We start from the raw sequence: 19567 nt of genomic DNA, 5'->3' as shown, positions 1-19567 counted from the left end.
GCTTAAAGACAGTAGTTGCACTTTTCAGTTGCACAGAAACATCCCAGAAGCTACACAGCATGAGAAGCAGTGTGTATTGGGTGCTATGAAACCAACCACAACCACCTCAGTCTACACTCTTAATTTTACCATCACACTTTTGTTCTGCTTTATAATTTTGGCACATTGTGAGAGTTTTGTCACAGAAAGTCATTTTACATCTGTGGTGTCAATTATCATGCTATTCATTTGTTCCAAGCCAAGTAAAAAATAAGCCACACAGGCAGGCAGCTGTGAGGTTTATGAATGTGTGACTCCATATTTACAGAGACGGAAATACTGGTTTCAAAACACTAACTTGTTTACAATGCATTTATAAAACTAAACAAGGTCATTTCCTCTCAAAAAACTAACATGTTCATGCAGAGTCAGCCAGAAAAATTGTGCAATATTCCTGCAGGCGGTCTCTGCCCACTTAATGAGCTGGAGTTGAATCTACAACATTCTTCCATCAAATCTTTACTGAGACAATTAGTTCAGTGACACCAACATTCATGTCAACGACTAGTAAACCATCGAGGCCCGTTGAGGTTCTTCCTGATTTATTTCTGCGGCCTGAAGACACTCGAGGTCCAAATCGAATCAACAAATCAGATCAGCTCAGTTTTAATGTGCAATCACAAAGGCAAACTTACTGAAACGAAACCGGTCACGCTAAACGGTTCAATTTTAAGTTTTATCTAATTATTCCACTTCATTTAGCTAAAGTTTCTTTTGGGCTAAATGGTATAAACAGTTATCGTGCATAGCCTCCTAAAATGCCTTTCCCAAAACCTTACAGTCACAATTTTTCAACACCAACAATAAAAGTAGCAAGATGAACACCTGCAACCTTCAACTTGTGATTCCTCTCTTTACTTCTCACCTCTCGTCTCTGTTGTTTAACAAGAAAAACAAAGCTTTTCCTGTGACTGACGTTAATCTAATGGTGCTGTGCCTGCAGCATTAACTCGAAAATTTGCTCGCAAAACTTCACTGCACTGCATCCGACTCTTTATCATTCGCTGCGGTCTCTCAGAAGTGGATGTGGTTTTATTACGTCGCTAATTACATCGAGGCCACGGGAAAATTAACATCAAGATGTTGCTGCATTTTGAAATAATGCAAAAAAATAAAATAGGAAACTAGAAAATAGCTGCTTCGTCTGTCAGTAATCCATCTCATGTCTCGCTGTCAATTGCAGTGTGAGATATCAAGTGAAGACGTCCACAAAATCAAAAACATGAGTAAAATGAACCTGCATGAAAAAGCAAACTTCTTTCTAAGACATTCATTATTTTGGACTTCGGTCCTGTTGATGCCTTTAAAGCCTGTAGCCACAAATCCACACAATGCTGATTATGCCAGAAGCAGCTGCTTTAATCAAAAGTGGCTTTCTCACACTGCGGCACAAATGCACAACAAAGTTTCTGAGGCAGCGGAGGAAACAGCAAAACTGTGAAATCCTTATTTTAAAGACGGATTAGAGCCTAATGTAATAAAGCAATCAATTCCAAGAGGATTATAACACCTCTGGCATTTCTTCTCTCTTCTGTCCAAACTTGTCCAAATTTTGTTCAAAGGAAATGTTTTATTTTTTGTCTTTTTCGAAGAGCTGTCCATATATGTAGGTTTTTAACAGGCAGGTGTAGTTTCTATTCCATCGTTTTGGAGAAAGACACTAATTCTCACCTGAAAGTAACAGCTTATGCATATTCCATTGTCACACAAACTTATTTTTTGTTTTAAACATAATTCTTAAGTCTTGGGGCATCGGTGGCCATGTTGGTAGGAGCTCGCCTTGTAGCTGGTGCAGGGCAGCCTTTCCTAAGGGCAGCTGTGGCTACCATGTAGCTCACCACCAACGTGTGAACGTGTTGCATGAATCACTGAATGTCATGTAAAGCGGTTTTAGGTCCTCTGGACAAGTACAGGCTGTTCAACATTGAAAGTTATTTACACCGATTTTGTTTGTCAGTGTTCTGTGGCAACGTTTCCTTCATTTAAAGCGTTTTGCAAATGAAATAATGTTTAACAGAAGCCAACCAAATAACTTTCTGATGCATAATCAAATACCATAGTTTCACCATAACAAGATTTTCTTTATTCTTATGTTACTTTAGGGTCAGACAGTTTCTCTGATGGTTTCAGTTAAATTTAAACATATGTTTAACTTCAAATAAGTGCTGTGCATAGATTTATCTGTATGAACACATTATAGAGATTTTGAAGCTGTTACTGTTGAGCAGACATTAAACATTCAGGAGCCTTAACATATTAGCGGCCTCACTGAAGTGTCATAATGTTTTTCCCTGATGGCAGAAACTTGATAAGATCCATATATTTCTGAATACCCTGCGACAGACTGTCCAGGGTGTACCCCACCTCTCGCCCGGAACGTTAGCTGGAGATAGGCACCAGCACCCCTCCCGACCCCACTGAGGGACAAGGGTGTTCAGAAAATGGATGGATGGATGGATATTTCTGAATATGGGAACCTGTTATTAATCTATTCATTTGCATGTCTCTTATTTTAAATTTCACCCTTCAAACTGAAGATTTATGCCCCGACTTGAAACATTCGGCATGCTGAGGTGAGAGAATCAGGAGCGCAGACAAAGTGTCTGCATAGTGTAGCATATTAATATGCGTGCTACACTACAGCACTACTGGGTTTGTTATTGTTGGATCACTTCTGTGATGTGCTGATATTATCTTTCTAACTGTTGTGCAGTAAGTTCACTTCTTAATTTCTCAAAATGTTTTAAAATAATTTGCTTTGCTGGAGATGTAATTGAAAATTAAATGAAACACAGACAACATGGTAGAGGGAAGATGGAGCTTTTTCTGCTTTTCCAAACATCTACTGTAGTAATATGCCTGTACTTTTAAAAGATTGAATATTTTTGGTGGAGTTTTCAAATGTATTATTACACTTTCCCTGGTGTACCCTGTTTTATATGTATGCAGAAACTAAAAACGCTGTTGCTAATTAGCTTTATAAAGAAAAAAACAACGTCCAAAGACAGGGTTAATTTAACTGATTCATGACTTCTTTTCCTAATAGCGTTTCTTGAACTATGATAGCTGTTTCTTCCCTGAAAACCGTTCAACTTATTTATTAGGATGTCAGCACTGAGAGAGTACATTTTCACTTTACTAATTTCATTTAACATGGTTCTCTGTCTGCTGTTTGTTTGCACTTCTCGGCTTTTCATGATTGATTAACCAGGATGATTTAATTTCAGCAAATCTTTAAAAAAACAAGCCGCTGTTTAAATTGTGATTAGCTTACTGTGGCGCTGGCCACCTGGGAAGTCGAATTAAAAGAAGTCCATTTGTATTATTTTTGACAAATAGGCCCTGCTTTAATGAAGTGGGGATATATTTCCTTTAACATTCATCACATAAGCAAATCTGTGTAGCGATTTTGTGCTGGGGGTCTGTGCACAAAGCACACTCCTCCTGTGTGTTTATACCGTTGCTTTTTAAAGGAAATACACATTTTGCTCAGTTGCACATGCTGCTCCCTCTGCTGCACAGCAGACAAAGTGGGTCAGAGCACACACTCACGATTTGGTACACATTCCTAAGCAAACATGGACAAGTAAAGAAACTCACCCACACATATTGTTTGTAGAGGTACAGGTGCAAACGAACCAACAAGGATCTCTGTCTGACTTTGGGAAATGTTTGCTGTCCAACAATTGTTCCTGCAAATGAACCCTGTGGTAAGAAAGAGAGAAGATGAAGGTAAAGAAAATGGAAAAAAATGGAGGCAATAGAAGTGATACAGAGCAAAGCAGGAGAGCAAATACTTTGACGATGATGATTATGATATTATTATTAGCTGTTATTGATGATCTGATAGTGGTAGAGGAAATAAAGTGTCTACTTATTTTAACAATTTTATATATACAGGGTGGGCCATAAGCTTCCATACATAGGAGAATGTAAAATGTATATTTCTTGTATATTTCAAATACCCAAGAAGATGCGTTTGACAAAAGAGCAAAGAATTGAAATCATACTGATGGCTGCACGAAACATTAACATAAAACATGGAACGAGCACTGTGGCAAAACTTATGTGGAACTGGAAATGTTGCAGATCAACCACTAAGTGGTCAAAGACGTGCAGCGATTACACAGAGTCCCACTAAAATAAAAATGGTTGTCCAGCATAAAATGTTTACTTTTTCTATGTATGGAACTTATGGCTCACCCATATATATATATATAAACCATGGTAACGGTTGCATCTAGAGTGTATTACTTTTTAATGAACATGCCTATTTCCAAATGTTTCATATTTACCATAATTATTTGGTGATGCTAAATATTTTTTATATTATTTGTGTTTATAGTTTAGTGACTGTAGCAATGGTAATGTATCTTTGTAATTAAATGTTTAAGAATTATTGTAACTTTAACTATTTTAATGAAATTGTATAAAAGAATATGAAAGGAATAATTACAAGGATCTTGATTAACTTATAGCTGCATAATTTAAAAAAAGAGCTGATGGGCAGTTTCAGCAGTATGTGTCCGTTCTCTAATTAGATCACAAATAAGCCTGCGAAAGCTTAAGCACGCTAATGGAGTTTATTGGAGCACAAAAACCAGTGTTGCATCATCTCAACACTCACACAAGCATACATCTGCGTGCGAAAAGTCACTACACGCCTCAGAGGTTCAGGAGGAAACAACAAATACATCAGACGCCACCAGAAGACGCATCTATGAAGAGCAAACAGGTGGGATGATACAAAACACAAACACAAGTAATGTGAAAACAAACAAACTGGCTTTTGCTGCATGTCACTTTATGAAATCTGCACACAGAAGCAGCATAAAAGCCAAAAGCCACTTGTTTTCTGAGAACCACCTATCAGCTAACATAACAGAACAAGGTTTCATAACAGATGCAAAGTTGGTCAAAAGTGGTTTAAACACTCAGACAATCACTCACATGCAAATTTTAGCAAGTTTGCTCTCTGTAAGAGCTATGAAGGCAAACCTGCTCATAAAATCGCATTAGAGAGCAAATATTGCTGCTGCACAGATAGGTTGCCACGTTTAAAGACACCGTTCAGTGGAGTACAAAAAAAAAAAAAAAACACTGGAAAAACCACAACAACATTTCACATTAGTTTAGGTTATATTTAAAAAGTGCTCTGAGGGAAAAAAAAGAAGTAGTCTGCTTTGTGTGTGTTTGGTGTGATGACATCACAAGAGGTGCAAAAATGTGTGAATTTCGCCTCTAAAACATCTATTAACCAGCAACTTACAGGCTCTGGAGTAACACATTTATTTTTAAGGATCCTGTGTCAGAATTTTTAAACTTGTTCGCTTTAATAATGCAGGATGAGGGGTTGCTTTGTGAGGCAGGATAAGTAGATTATAAACAGAAATGCGACGTGGGACAATTATGTCAATAAATGTAGAGATAGATTAAGTTAAATTTCATCTTCATGTCCCAGTCTAAAGTTAGACTAAACATAAATACAGTAACTATAAATTGTTTCTTCCTAATTAGGAGTTAATAAAAGCACTTCATGTAACATGCAGGAAAAAGTAAGTAATCGTCTCTTAACTACTTTATTGTTTGTATTTGGTGCTTGTTAAACCCTATATATCAGAGAAAAAATGAGTTTACTTTTCTGAAGTTGCTTCATTTTTTTTAATCTGTTTTGTGATTTTATGTTTTCAACAAACAAGAGAACCAGATAAATAAAGTATAATTTCCCTTTTATTTGTGTCTATTTACTCTACATTTTAACCCAAATTGAAAGTATTTCCTGCATTTCGGTTGGTGGTCAGCAGACAGAGAGGTTCTCATAAAAATAAAGACTGTTTCTGTTTAAGACATTGGGATAGTATTTTCCTAACATGTGATTGCAATTGTTTGAAATATGGAACAGCATCTATGAACTTAACATTCACAAAAAGATTAAAAAATAAGCAAGACATTTGAAAAGTGGCAGAACTTAGCTAACCTACAGTTATCCATTTTCAAATTTCTCTCAAAAATGTCATTGTATTTTCACCGATCGTTGTCACAACTACTCGTTTCCTTATCCAGCATACACTTAAATTGGCTTTTATGGGTTTGAGTGTCTCTCAGAAAGTCCATTCGATCTGTGTGGTGTTAAAACTGACATTTCCTCCACTGCTGTCTTCGTCTTTCTGTCCCATCGTGTCTGCAGAAAAGATACCAAAGTGACATCCCAACTGCAGCCTTGAAGAAACTGACATGCCCAATTAAGAGCTTCTGGTGCTCAGTCTCTTCACCTCCCTTCATTTCATTTCACTGCTCCCTCGGTTTCAGTTTCATTCTCTGTTACTGTCACACTGTTAAATATTCCTTGAGCAGTTTTTCTTTTTGTCCTTTCCATTTCTCAGTGTTAGATCCCGCTTGTCTCTTTCACCCCAACGTCACAACCCCTCCGTCAGCTGATCACTAAAATTAATGGCTCTATTTCCATCAAACCACCGTGGTGATGAATCATGTCATTAATTTATCGCTGGGGTGTCCTGATTAATCATGTCATTAATCAGGACTTTTTTTTCCCCCCACCGATACAGCGGCATGTTAAAGAAAGCAAATCTAGACGATGGTGATTAAAATTTAAGACACACACTCATACGCACACGAGGTGTTTTTTTTTTTAGAAACTCTGGGATGTTTGTCTCTACTTTCCAAATAAAATTAAGCGGTGAGTTGAGATTATAATAATAAATACAATAGAAGCCAGTGAGAAAAAAGATGCAGAAAATTCACAAAGTTGAGTCAAATTCATTAAGCATTAGACAAGAAATATGTCATTTTGTCAGTTTCATTCTGGGATTGTCAAGCAAGAGGATAATTTAAAAACATTTGCTTCACAATTTATGACTAACGGAAACAAAAAGGAGAATATAAAACAATATTATCTCCACCTTTCTTTGTGAAGAAATAAACTTAAACTTTGAGTCTATAGGTTTAACAACACATCACTTTGTGAGACTGGCACTGAATATGAAATGTTTTATTTCCAGGTTCATGACTTTTCTGTTTTGTTTTGTGCAAGCAAATGAAAAATGTAGACTGTGGGAGAACATTCTCGCTGCAAAATATATGTCTTGTTCCAGGTCTTACATTGGACAAGAGAAAGTCTGGAGTTTTAAACACGACATTCGAACAAGAACCCTAAACTAGTATTTTCCGCAACTTGGTACTTCTTATACTAAGACTAATTTTAAACCGCTTTCACTTTATTTATGTTTGTATTTTTGATGATTTCCCAATTAATCTGACACTGAGACGAGAAAGGGCATCCATAATGATGTTAAAGAACCAAAGCAGAAGTTTGGTTGTTGTTTAAAAGAAGGTTTTGACTTTCATATAAAGTGAGATAGTAACTAATTACATTTATTCAATTGCATTAACTTTCTAACTTTTCTTTTTTTTTAAATGTACTTATGGGAGTACTTTTACTGTGCTGTGCTTTTTACTTTTACTTGAGTCGTTTCATTTTGAAGTATTTCTACTCTTACTTCAGTAAAATTTCTGGATTTTCTACCTGCTGAATGAGAAATAAACATGTTTAAACCAAAAATTCACCAGACACACACCTGCACCTTTTGTTAGTTACATAAATTGTTTGTTTTTTTTTAAATAAAGTGATTTGGAAAAATGTGAAAGTTGATTTTGTTATTTTTTGCTACTTATTGAATGATTGGCATTGTTGTTTTTAAAATATTAAAATTTCCACTTAAGTGGTGAGCTGAGATTATAATTATAAATATAATAGAAGCCAGTGACAAATTAGACTTAGACATTAGACATGAAATATTTTGGTGAGTCTGATTATGTAATTTTTAAATATTAAATTAATGATAATTTGATGATTTAACAAGGTAGTTAATTACTTCCTCCCAGAGAGTTAGCTTAGCTTGGATTTTTTTTTATTTTTATAAACTGACACATTTCAGTGTTACAAAACAAGTCAAAAAGCAGGAGAAATCTCCTTTTTTTCACAGAATTGTAGTCCAAATTGGTTTGGCTTGATGCTTTAGCTCTTCCTGGAAGTCCAGATTTTCCCTGTCAGGTCAAACACAAGCAAACTAATTTTAGTACAAATTCACAGCAGCTCTTTTCAAGCCCTTTCTTCATTTATGGACCTCATCAAAACGAGAGGGATTTCACAGACTTTCCAGAGGAGGAGACGTTTGCAGTCTGCAGCCAGTCATGGCCTCAGCCCAGAACTCATGACCACCGGTGCAGAGTTTATTGGGTGGTAAATGAGCGCTTGGCTTTCAAGTTAATCTAAAGTCACTTTAAACATGAAAAAACTCCGCACACCCCGAGTAGATTAATTAGTTTCAAGACAAGCTCCTGCGAAACAATCAGACGGCTTTATTTGGCTTTCCCAGATGAGTTTTCCAAACCCACATGTCAGCAGTCATTATGGAGAGTCATCTCTCCTCTGCTGTGAGGAGGTTTACTCTTAATTGCCCCCGACCTCATCATCTGACTGTCCCCGTTGCTAAAAGACATTATTGCATCAGAGGTCTTTTTAGTTAGCAGGTGAACATGCTGAATTCTCACTCTGTTGGATCCCAACGAGGAATTTACTGAATTATTACTGAGCAACATAGGGAGAAAGTACCATCATGTAGAGAAGATGCCTCGTGCATCGAGTAAATGTCGTCTCGATTGTTTTTCCCAGCCCCCCGTCTTCATCCGCCAGCATGCTCTGAACAAATCGGACTCCCACGCTGCTCCGAAAAAGGTGGGAATTGATGAGAAAAAGTGCTAACATATCTAAATTGCAGATTAAAATCAAAACAAAAACTGTGTGCTGAAGCAACACATTTGACAGGCGCGCACGCACACGCACACACACACACACAGATATGCCTTCCCTCGATGATTTCAGAAAAATTTCATCTGAGATCATTGCTTCATTAGTGGAGCTCTAGTTGTTCAGATTGATTTAATTATCAAATCATCTATGCAGCAAGTGTGTGTGTGTGTGTGTGTGTGTGTGTGTGTGTGTGTGTGTGTGTGTGTGTGTTCATAAAAGAGCGAGATTATGCAGCGATCTTGGCTGACATTGATCAGCCCAGTCTAATTGGGAGCATCTAGCCGTGTAATTGATTCTGCTACACTTCACAACTAGATGAGTTAAGCAACATCAACAACACTGATTCACGCCGATGAACCAAACTGAACTGAACCAAACTGAGCTGAGCCAGGCTAAACTATTAGGCTGGATAATAGCAGCCACAAACGATCCGATTACAAACCTTTTGTTTACCTCTGCAATCATCCCAGCAGGCGTATCAAAACTGCAACCCTGACTAAACCTACAAACTCCTGCTGATGAGCTCTGGGATATCTGCAGGTAGGTCCAAACAGAGTAGAATAGAATAGACTTTATTGATCCCCCCGGGGAAATTGTATTTATTACCTAAGATGGAGTTGCTTGCAACAAATAAGCAAAGTTTGTAAAATATATATATACCTAAGAGTGACAAGTTCAAAATGGCTAAACAAATAAATAAATAAGCAATCACATGCAATATATTAATCAATAAATAACCTATAAATGAGCGCAGAAAAAATTTGGATCAGTTAGCATAGACGTGGGCATCGTAAATGCAAAAGAAACATTGATCCTACTTCGTTACTGCACACAGATTTGATATCTTTCAAATTGTGTCATGTTGATGTTTGAATGAACAAAATTATCTAAACAGAAATGTAAAAGAATCACCTTCCAATTGAACTACGGCTGCAAATCTATGGTGTTTGTCTCTAACCAGCTTTACACATTTAAAGAAGTTTCTGCAACTTCAGTCTTTATAGCAAAGATGAAGCTCAGTCAGACTGGATGGGGAACATTTGTGAACATTAATTTTGAAGTGTGGCATGGATTCTTAATTAGATTTTGGTTTGGACTTTGACTAGGCCATTTAAATACACGAGTATGTTTTGAACTGTAAAACTGTTTTTAGTCTGGATTTAAAGGAACTCTGTGTTTCGGTTGTTTTTCGGTTTTCCGGAAGTTTGTAGAACTTCTTCTCCATGTTTGGTTCTGGAAGGTTGATAAAACAACAGCAGATCTTTAATGTATTATGGTGCTAAGCCGTTCAGTGATTTATAAGCCAACAGTACTATTTTAAAGTCTATTCTCTGAGTTATATGGAGCAAGTGTAGGGACGATGTGCGCTAACTTCCTGGTTTTAGTCAGAATGCCAGCAGCAGCGTTCTGGATCAGCTGCAGCTGGCGTTTTGATTTTTTTAGGCAGATCTGTGAAGACGCTGTTGCAGTAATCAACACGACAAAAGATAAACGCATGGAGGAGTTTCTATAGATCTTGCTGGGACATAAATCCTCTAATCCTGAAAATGCTCCCTAGGTGACAGCCTACCATGTTGAGTTAGTTTTCTGCCACACGTAGCGTTCTGTACATCAGCCAAGAAGTTTCAATCTTGTCCTCATCCAACCACAAAACCGTCTTCCACATGTTTTCTGTGTCTCTTCCAGCGTTAATGAAAGATGGGTTTTTTGTTTTTGATTTAACACGAACGTGATTTTCCAGATCCTAAGGACACTTTAAAGTGGAGTACTACAAAGTGCCAGCATTCACATCTGCTTTGCGCTTTTGGCCCAAAATGCTGGAATTGCATCACGGTGATGGGCTGAGACTGCCTTTTCAAGAGGCTGCCATCTTTATGCACCTGGTCAATTTGAATGAAAAATTACCTGGGCAGCAGCTAAGTACACTGGCAGGTCAGCACAACACCAGCAAAATGGGATTCATGCAACCGCCAACCTCACTGTGTGTGTGTGTGTGTGTGTGTGTGTGTGTGTGTGTGTGTGTCTTGAGGATTAGTCATGCTCTTCTGCCTCTGCAGTACTTCCTGCTTCACACACACACACACCTGCATCCATCTGGCCGGTCCCCTCTGTTAGCAGAGGTGTGAAACGGAGAAAATCAGTCCGGGGAGGGAAGAGAAGAGGAATGAAGGCTGTGGAGGAAAAAAAAGGGAGATGGAGAGGGGGGGATAAATGCACAAGATCTGGTAAAAGAGTGGGAGAGTGATATTAAACACGAGGGAGCTAGGCGAGCAAATTCACCTGCCCACTTCCTCTTTTTTCCAGCGTACGCCTTCCCTCCCCTCCTTCTGTCGTCCTCTATCATGTTTCTTCCCTCGTCTCCTACTCCCCTAATTAGCTCCAAATCCTCTTACATCCTGCGCTGCGCTCATCTTCCTCCTCTTCATCACTGTCTCCCCCCACTCTGACCAAAAAAAAAAAAAAAAAGGAGAGGAGAGGAAAAAAAAAAATTCAGGTTGACCTTAATGAACAGATGAAGAGAGGAGGGAAGTGATGCATCGAGGGAGCCCAGGAAGTCTGGATCAGCACTTTTTGGATCAGTGTTTGTTTACTCAGGACTCCCTCATGTGAAGCTGTCAGAACAGTTTTTGCACTTTTCTCTTCTTCTTCTGAAGCAAAACCATTAGGTTTGCGGGATCATTTTGAAGTTTTATCCCTCTCTAAATCTCTCTCTCTGCTTTGTTTAGACGGAGAACAGGAGGGGAGCCGTTACTGTTTGCAGTGAGCGGTGACAGCAGGGACCGGTGGAGGTGGGGAGGAGATGACACAAACCAAAACATGAAAAACAATTTGAATCATAAAGAAGACGTCTCAGTGTCCCTGTAAGCAGCCAAATATTGGTTCCTCTGGGAAAGATGCATAATTCTTTAGCGCAAAAGCATAATCTTAACTCTGAAAAATTGGCAGCTTTTTATTTTTATTTTTTGGCTCCTTTGTCGTCCTCCTCATTGTGCGTGGCGGCAGGATCGATTTGGATCCTCGTCCAGCCTTGTTTGTCAAAGTTTCAGCTTTTACAAACTTTTAAAATCATTGGTCTGATTGGAAAAGTGGACAAGCTCAGCAGAGCTTAATCCAACATGTTCTCTCCTCCCTCCAAATAAAAAAAAAAGGGCTTATGTTTCAGGTCACACGGGAAATCAAATTAAGTATTTCTAAGCACCCCGATCTACTTAAACAAAAAAGTCAAAGAAAGAAAAGATTCAAATAAGGATGCCAGTATTTGGGCTAAAAGTGGTTTTACTGCAAAAATGTTGTCTAATCCTGGGAGTTTTGTTTTTGTAAAGTCACAAAGTGATTATTATTTTCTGGTCTAAAATAGTATATTATCAGGTATACTCACCCAATCTGCAGCAAACACTTCAAAAACACAAAATCTCATCAAGAACTTTTGATCTAATTTCTACAGCAAATGTCTTATTACACTTGAATTAAGATAAACTAACGTAAAAGCAACTGCTCAGCAAGATATTGGAGCTGGTTTCAAGTCAACAATTCCTTGTTATTGATGAAAATGTACTTGTTCTATTGCCAGATTATTTCACTTATAACAAGACTTTTTTCCCATGTTATGAATTAATTGATCTGCCAATGGAACTACTACTTTTTCATCAATAATAAGGATTTATTTATTTAAAACAAGCATCTATATCTTGCTGAAAAGTTGCTTCAGTTTTTAAGTTTGTCTTATTTCAAGTGTATTAAGATACTTGCACTAGAAATTAGACCAAAATTAATTGGTAAGATTTTGTGTGTTTGCAGTGAATTTTTTACTTTGCTAAAATCCTCCTTATTCAATTATGTCTTCATTTTGTACTTTGGGTTTTTGTTGTAATATTTCGTTGTAAAATTGAATAAAGAAACTGAACTAGAGTCACCAATAATCCAACCCCCACAAGCTGTAGGTGCTGGTATTGTTCTGACACACGAAAGAGACCTCCAGCCATTTTTTCTTTTTATTTAAGATCTAATCTCCACTCTGTTTGATTTTATGACAGGTAACAATAGTTCTTATGAAGACTTAGATCTTCTGAGTGAAGTTTATTGGCTGTAAAGGTAACTCAGTCACTGACAGTCGATAACCCAACCCTCTCAGAAGTCCTTCACAGGTTATAACAGGTACAACAAATGCAAGAACTGAATAATGACTATAAATGAATTAAACAAAGAGAGAACCATGCAAATGTTTTAAATGTTAACGCTTAACGAATGCACAACCTTCAAATTATCCTCTTTTATACATCCTGCAGTTTCTTTAATTATATTATTTACTTCTTACATGTCCAACCTGTCCAAAACCTCTTTTTTTTTGATTCTGCAAATCATCCTCTCCTCTGAGTCATACTGTAAGGTGATTTCCCCTACTAGTTCTGTACATTCTCCATCCTGAGTTAGTCTGCAGTGACCTTACCAAGGCCTGGCCAGGAAGATAAGCCCACACCTTCCTCTCCTGTCCAGCTTTCCCTCTTCCCTCTCTCGTTCATGCCTCCTGTTCTTCTCCTCCCTCTGCAGGTTTTTCTTCCCTCAGCATTTTCGTGTTTAATTTTTCACTTTCTCATCTCATCCCTGTCATGCCTCTATCTCCTGTCACTTGTTTTGCAATGTTTTATCTCTTCACCACTTTCACTCTGTTTGTCTTTTTTTTTTTTTTTTTACAAGTTAACATACAGTGAATCACAGAAAGTGGAAAAAACATCCCCGGCGGCTGTTTTTCTTCCCTGTTTTTTGTCCGTGTTTGTCCGTCTGAAGGGGGATTTGTGCTGACTGGTAAGGGTAAAAGATTCATGACCCAACAAAGTCTGTCAGGGCCACACACACACACACACACACACACACACACACATATGCGCGCACACGCACACACACACCCACACACATTCAGAGCCACATATAAACATTTATACTTAGTTTTAAGAACAGGTGAATCTGTAGATTTTGCCTTCAGTCAAACCCAAATGTAAGAGGAGATTTAAAAAAAAAAAAAACTAGAAGCAAAGAGAAACAAGAAACAAGGACGCGATTAGAGAGAAGAGACAGAGGAAAGGGAGGTTGTTCACAGAGCAGAAAGGTCTTTGAGCCATTTTACACACCAGGGAATCTTTGGCTGTGATGATGCATCAGAAGAACTAAAGCAGAGGAAGCAGACCAGCAGAAAAAGACTCGACTCACCTTTCAACTCGAGCCCCTGTGCTGTGCTTCCTTCTGGTTACATCTGGGACGTCCCATGGTCACTTTTTCAACTGCTTCTGTTAGACAACTTCAGATCACACAGACTTTAAGGCAACGTTGAGGCCAGCATCAGGTGTTGCATTTTCTTTCAAATTACAATGTTCAGGTTTGGTTTTGTTTGTTCTGGACGGTGTGTTTTTGTTTGTTGGTTTGTTTTTCACCTAGAAAAATGTAAGCTGCGGCTCCATTATTTTAGCTGTAAATTTCTTATCTTTTCCAACACACCTTGCCAGCATTTGGTTCTGCTCATCTTTTGGATTAAATCTATATGGAATAGTTGCCACCAAGTCAAGTTTATGCTGCATGTATTCGGCGGTTTGTCAGAGGGAAGAAGATATTTGCCCTCATTAGTGATGATGAACAGGAAATAGTACAAGCAGCGGGTCATGGGGTTTATGCGCTTTGCAACTTTTGCCGCCTGACTGGTAAAAAAAAAACAACTTGAGGATTCAGACTCGCTCACATAAAAACTGATTTTGGATTTTATGTCATGATTCCTTCTTTCTGCACTCACAGAGGTGATCCTCACAGTACCTGCACCAGGTTGAAATCATTGTGCAGGACAGCAAACTGAGCACAGCGGAGGAGAAAAACTTCACTTCTACACTGCAGACAGAGAAACTTTCTGTGTGCTACAAGGAATGGTCTTCATACATTTGTTGGGGTTTTTTTTTATTTCTCACAATCCAGCCATGTTTCTAGACGTCTGGACATTATAGGATGGCTTTGATAAGGTGAGGAGGGAAACCCAACAAGAGTTAATTTGGAGTCTCTCAGAGTTCCAGAATAAGTCTTCTTCTGTTTATTCTAATACGGCAATATTAATATGAAATATGACTTATATTTATGTTGATGACAATTTGCTTTATGTATAAATGACCTAGCCCTAACCCTTTCTGTTGAGAATTGGGTCCAATGGAGTCTTTCAAACTCATTGTCATGTTCAAGAGAACAGTTTGAGAGAATTTGAGTTTTGGGGCATCCAGATGGATTAGGCCAGCAACAATGCTGTGGCTTTGAAACTATGAGTACTTGAAAATATGGGAGACAAAGCATGCCAAGAAAATGGGATAGTTCTGATTTTCTGAAATGGGGCTCTGTGAAGTAATTATATGTTGTCAGTATCTTACCTCTAGTAGGAAAAAGTTAAGTCAAAGTGCTTTTTCAGGAAGACACAAATTGTGCGGGTTTTATTTCAAAACAATTACATAAAAGAGAGGTTTTGGTCCTGAAGAGCCGGTGGCTTGCATGTTTAAACATGTTTCGAATCAGAATCATGATGATTCAGAAGGCTTCAAAAGGGATTCCTTTTAATCAGGTTTGTTGGAGCAGGAACCCAAATGAAATGTGCATTACTTTTGCACTCAAGGACAACAGTTTCTTACCACTGGACTGCAAAAAATCGCAACAACCTTAAAAGGTCTAAAAATCTAAACTGAATCCTAAACTCCTTTTTGTGACACCTGTTGAGTATTGTCTCCCTGTGACTTGTCATTCTGGGAAAATTATACAAATATTGCACATCTGCATCATTACTTGTGTAACAGGATACTTCTGAAGCGCCTATGAACGGCAGAAAAAGCTCATTTCAGGGTGAGAAACCAAAGCATTATTTTATCTAAACATATTCAGCTCCCGCTCTGTCTCAGTGCTCCTACAGAATCAATAGTCATTACACTCAAAGTGAATTGATCTCTCAGCGCTGTTTGCCGATTCCTCGGACTAAACTAACACCAAATGAATTGCGGGCCCTCCGTATATGGGCAGATATTATCAGGTGAATGAATGTCAAAAGTGTGGCGGTTGGCGGTGGAAGTCAAAGAGGAGTGGAGGCAGCGTGTAATTTGGTCTGCTTCTTTTAAAAACAACACTTTGGTTTCTAAAGACCTATTTGGTTTACCTGATTAGACTCAAAACAGGCAGCGTAAAGTGATTTACTCGGTTTTACTTGGGAGTAATGAAGGGATAAGTTGGGAGTAAGAGATGACTAATGAAGGAGGGAGACAAAGATGAGGTATGAGTTAGTTTGAGAGCATCTATGTATAACGTAGAAGAGAAGGCACAGGGATCTTGTCGAAGGATTAGAAAATGGTCAGAATATGGACCCTACTTCACTTTATCGTTGGAGGCACCATGAGTATTGAACAGAGTGACTGAAATTGTTTTCCAGTTTATTCACGGTTTCTACTTGTTCGAGTCAAGCTCATTTGTCTGTGAACGTAACACACCTGGTTGGGGCTCACAGATGGCGGTATTAGCAAAAGCTTGAAACAGCCATCTTAGAAACCGATCCATACCTCCTCCCCCGTCACGTGTTGATCAAATTACCGACTTAACTCACACCACGTGATTTATATCACCGTCATAAACAGTGTTTCCCTTTACACTGTTTATGTAAAGGGACATAAACAGTGTCCCTTTACTGTTTATGTAAAACAGTAAAGGGACTGTTTTACAGTACTGTTTTACAGTACGTCTTCGTCTGTACGACGAAGTCTGTACGACGAAGACGTACGTCTTCTGTACGTCTTCGTCGTACAGAAGACGAGATGCTAACCAGGTTTTTTCATGCTAGGCTACATGACGGTGCAGCATTGTATTCGTGGTTATTGAGCCACGTACCTTCTCCATAATGCGATAATTGATATCTTTCTAATCATACTTACTGATAAAGTATATGAACATTAGTCTTCTTACCTTGTAAAAGGTGTTCACCGTAAATCCGCGGTTACACGGTTGGAGGACCGACAGTCATTAGCTGCTATCCACCGTTGCTATCTTCCCTTATTAAAAGTTATACAATAAAATAATAAGTTTGGTTTACATCCTTGTCTGTGCAGCACCCTGTGACAATTTTTAAAGTGAAATTAATTTAATAAAAGCGATATTAGGTTGCAGTCGTCTGGGTTAGACTAGCTTTAAAGGAGCTGGTTGGTTGTTTTGACGTAAGTCATGGCGGAGGTCTGGAGAGCGTGACGTTGCGTGTAAAGGGTCAATACTGTACTGTTCCTTTTGGGGTGTTTCCTCACTTTTATGATAATAAAAGAGAGTTTATAATGTCTAACGTGAGCTATTAATTTTTCTATGTACTATAATTCGAGAGCTCACCTTTTCAGTTTGAACGCAGGACTTCATGTCTTTCTTCTCAAAACTTGTAATGCTTGTTCAATGTGCTTTCTCAACCCTTTCTCCTTGTGCTCAAAACTTGTCTCTGCTCACTTTCTGCTTGCGTTGGAACAAAAAAAGTACCGTCGCCTGGCAACCTCTCAGCCAATAGAATGAAAGTGTTACACTGGGTGCCATTGTTTTCTTCTAGTGTATGGAGGACCAAAGCTGACATAATAAAAAATAAAAGCATGAATTTTTCCTTGTCCTTACACTAGTGGGTGTGCCTATGAATCGGAAACTACTCTGACCAGATTACCTGATCTTGTTTCAGTCCATTTACTGTTGAAAGGTTTTTGTGAATATTGGAGATATAAAGTTTTCATTCCACTTCACAACTATGCAATACTTTATGTTAGTCTATTATAAGATCCCTTTAATAAAAGGGTTCAAAAGAGAAACAAGTTTAAAAATATGTAAATACTTTTGCAGGGCACTGTAAAGAACTTGATCGGATTTCAACCATATTGTATGAGTTGCAAATAACAAAGTTGATCATTTATTTTAAAATCATGTATTTTAAAAAATGTATCGATCTAAACCAATAAATAATACATCTGTGTTGTGGCTGAATTAATAAAGAATCACATTAAAAGATTCCTCTGAAGTTCAAACAGAGAGCAGTTTTTAACTTCACCTTAAATATTCAAATGTCTGATATGCTGTACTATTCGCTCCAAGGTATTTCACTACATTCCAGTTTTATGTTTGCATATAATCTCACATAATAAATAAGCTATGTAGGAGGAAAACAAATCTTTATAAATTCTCAGCTACACTAAATCCATCCGTTAGATGTGGGACTGGGAATTAACTACACACACGCATGTCTACAACAACAGCATATTTTGTCAGTGTTAATCTAAATCAGCCGTACATAGAAACTTTTAAATAGAAATTTAAGCTGAAAGTCAATTTAAACTTTGACAAGTTATGCTATGACATCAGAGGCAAATTGGATTTTATGTAATGTCTTTTCCAAAGTTTGGACAGTTCAATCAAACATTCCCATGCTTCAGACACTTATTTCTAACTTAATCTGTGGTCATGGATATGGCTGTAATGCTTTGGATCTCTCTCTCACAGACACACTGACATGTTAGTGTAATAGTAACCTCTCTGCTCAGAGAAGAACAAGTTTTGATTTTGGTTACTGTCCTGCTGCTTGTGAAATAAATTGATTTTATTTTTATTTTATGTCTCTTCAGGTGCTTTGATCTCTTATTACCAAATGCATTACTCTTTACAATGTGTACCTTCATGTTATTTGTAGAAAACTCTTTTCTCTTTTTTGTATTTTTACAATATGACAGATTAGGAACTCTGGGTGACCTCACTGTAAAATAAACATTTCCAAATGTCCCATGATAGAAAGCCTCATTTTGAACCCAAAAACGTTGTTTACAAACCAAAACCACAAAGGTACAAAATTAATTTTACAGGGGCAAAATGAGCCACATATATGAATTATTCTGTCCTGTTGTTTTGTTGACAGAGTGGACATGAAAACTTAAAGTATCAATGCAACTTTGTACTGAACGTTACACTCAGAATAGAATATTTTCTTAATGTAGTTTAAATCATAAAGGTCATTTTGTTTACAGCTGTCTCTGAAGACAAAGAGAGTCAATTTGATGTGATTTTGCTTTCCCCGCCACTCCTGCATATGTGTTTATTTGCTCATTTATAGTGAATATAATCACATTGTAAATGCTGCAAAAAGAAAGGGGGGTCACGAGTTCATGACAATAACACTTGGTATTTATTCAAAGCTGTCATCGCTCTTATTTCTTTCCCTGTTGCATCAGGAACAGAAGAGCATGGAAGTCTGCCTTTGCAAAATCCCTTTAAAATGTGTTAGTTACACATTTCCATGGACTTACAGTATGAGTAAGGGAGTTTCTTTCTCCCACACACAGACTCTGAGGAAGCATTGATCCACACACTACCAATGGCCAAACATCCAAAGTGAATTCAAGTTCAAGGAAAAGCAGTTCCAGAGGGAGAATCCTCTGGATCTACTAGTTGAAATTCACCTCTAAATCCCAAGCCTTCTGCTTTTTTTTCTGGGATTGCCCTGTATTTATCGATCGTATTTTAGAAAAGGTTCAAAAATGAGTAGAAAAGAAGCCCAAGGTTCGAAGAAAATCTTTGAAAGACTTTCAGAAAACCAATTTCAGTATAAAAAAAAAACACAAAGTCTGAGTCCTTGGAAGTAAAATGCCGACTTATTATTTTTAACTACTTCGAACACACAGCAGGTCGTTC

The 19567-nt window shown here is 37.8% G+C and overlaps 1 long non-coding RNA gene across 3 annotated transcripts; it reads right to left on the bottom strand.

Annotated features, from left to right (window-relative positions):
• Nucleotides 1-3648: 3648 nt before the first annotated feature.
• LOC106958445 (uncharacterized) lies at nucleotides 3649-17100 on the bottom strand. 3 transcript variants are annotated; one of them, XR_001427154.1, is made up of 5 exons: nucleotides 16832-17100; nucleotides 14075-14162; nucleotides 11150-11312; nucleotides 10954-11040; nucleotides 3649-3744 (listed from the first exon to the last, which is right to left on the bottom strand). It is a non-coding gene; the product is annotated as an uncharacterized LOC106958445 (long non-coding RNA). The 3 variants fall into 3 exon arrangements; XR_001427157.1 differs by lacking the exon at nucleotides 3649-3744 and adding an exon at nucleotides 8423-8780; XR_001427155.1 differs by lacking the exon at nucleotides 11150-11312.
• Between the last annotated feature and the right edge of the window lie 2467 nt (nucleotides 17101-19567).

This window comes from Poecilia latipinna, unplaced genomic scaffold (assembly GCF_001443285.1).
Source record: "Poecilia latipinna isolate Pla-1442-1.1 unplaced genomic scaffold, P_latipinna-1.0 Scaffold49, whole genome shotgun sequence".
Taxonomy (NCBI): Eukaryota; Metazoa; Chordata; class Actinopteri; order Cyprinodontiformes; family Poeciliidae; genus Poecilia; species Poecilia latipinna.
This window is presented reverse-complemented; position numbering and strand designations above follow the sequence as displayed.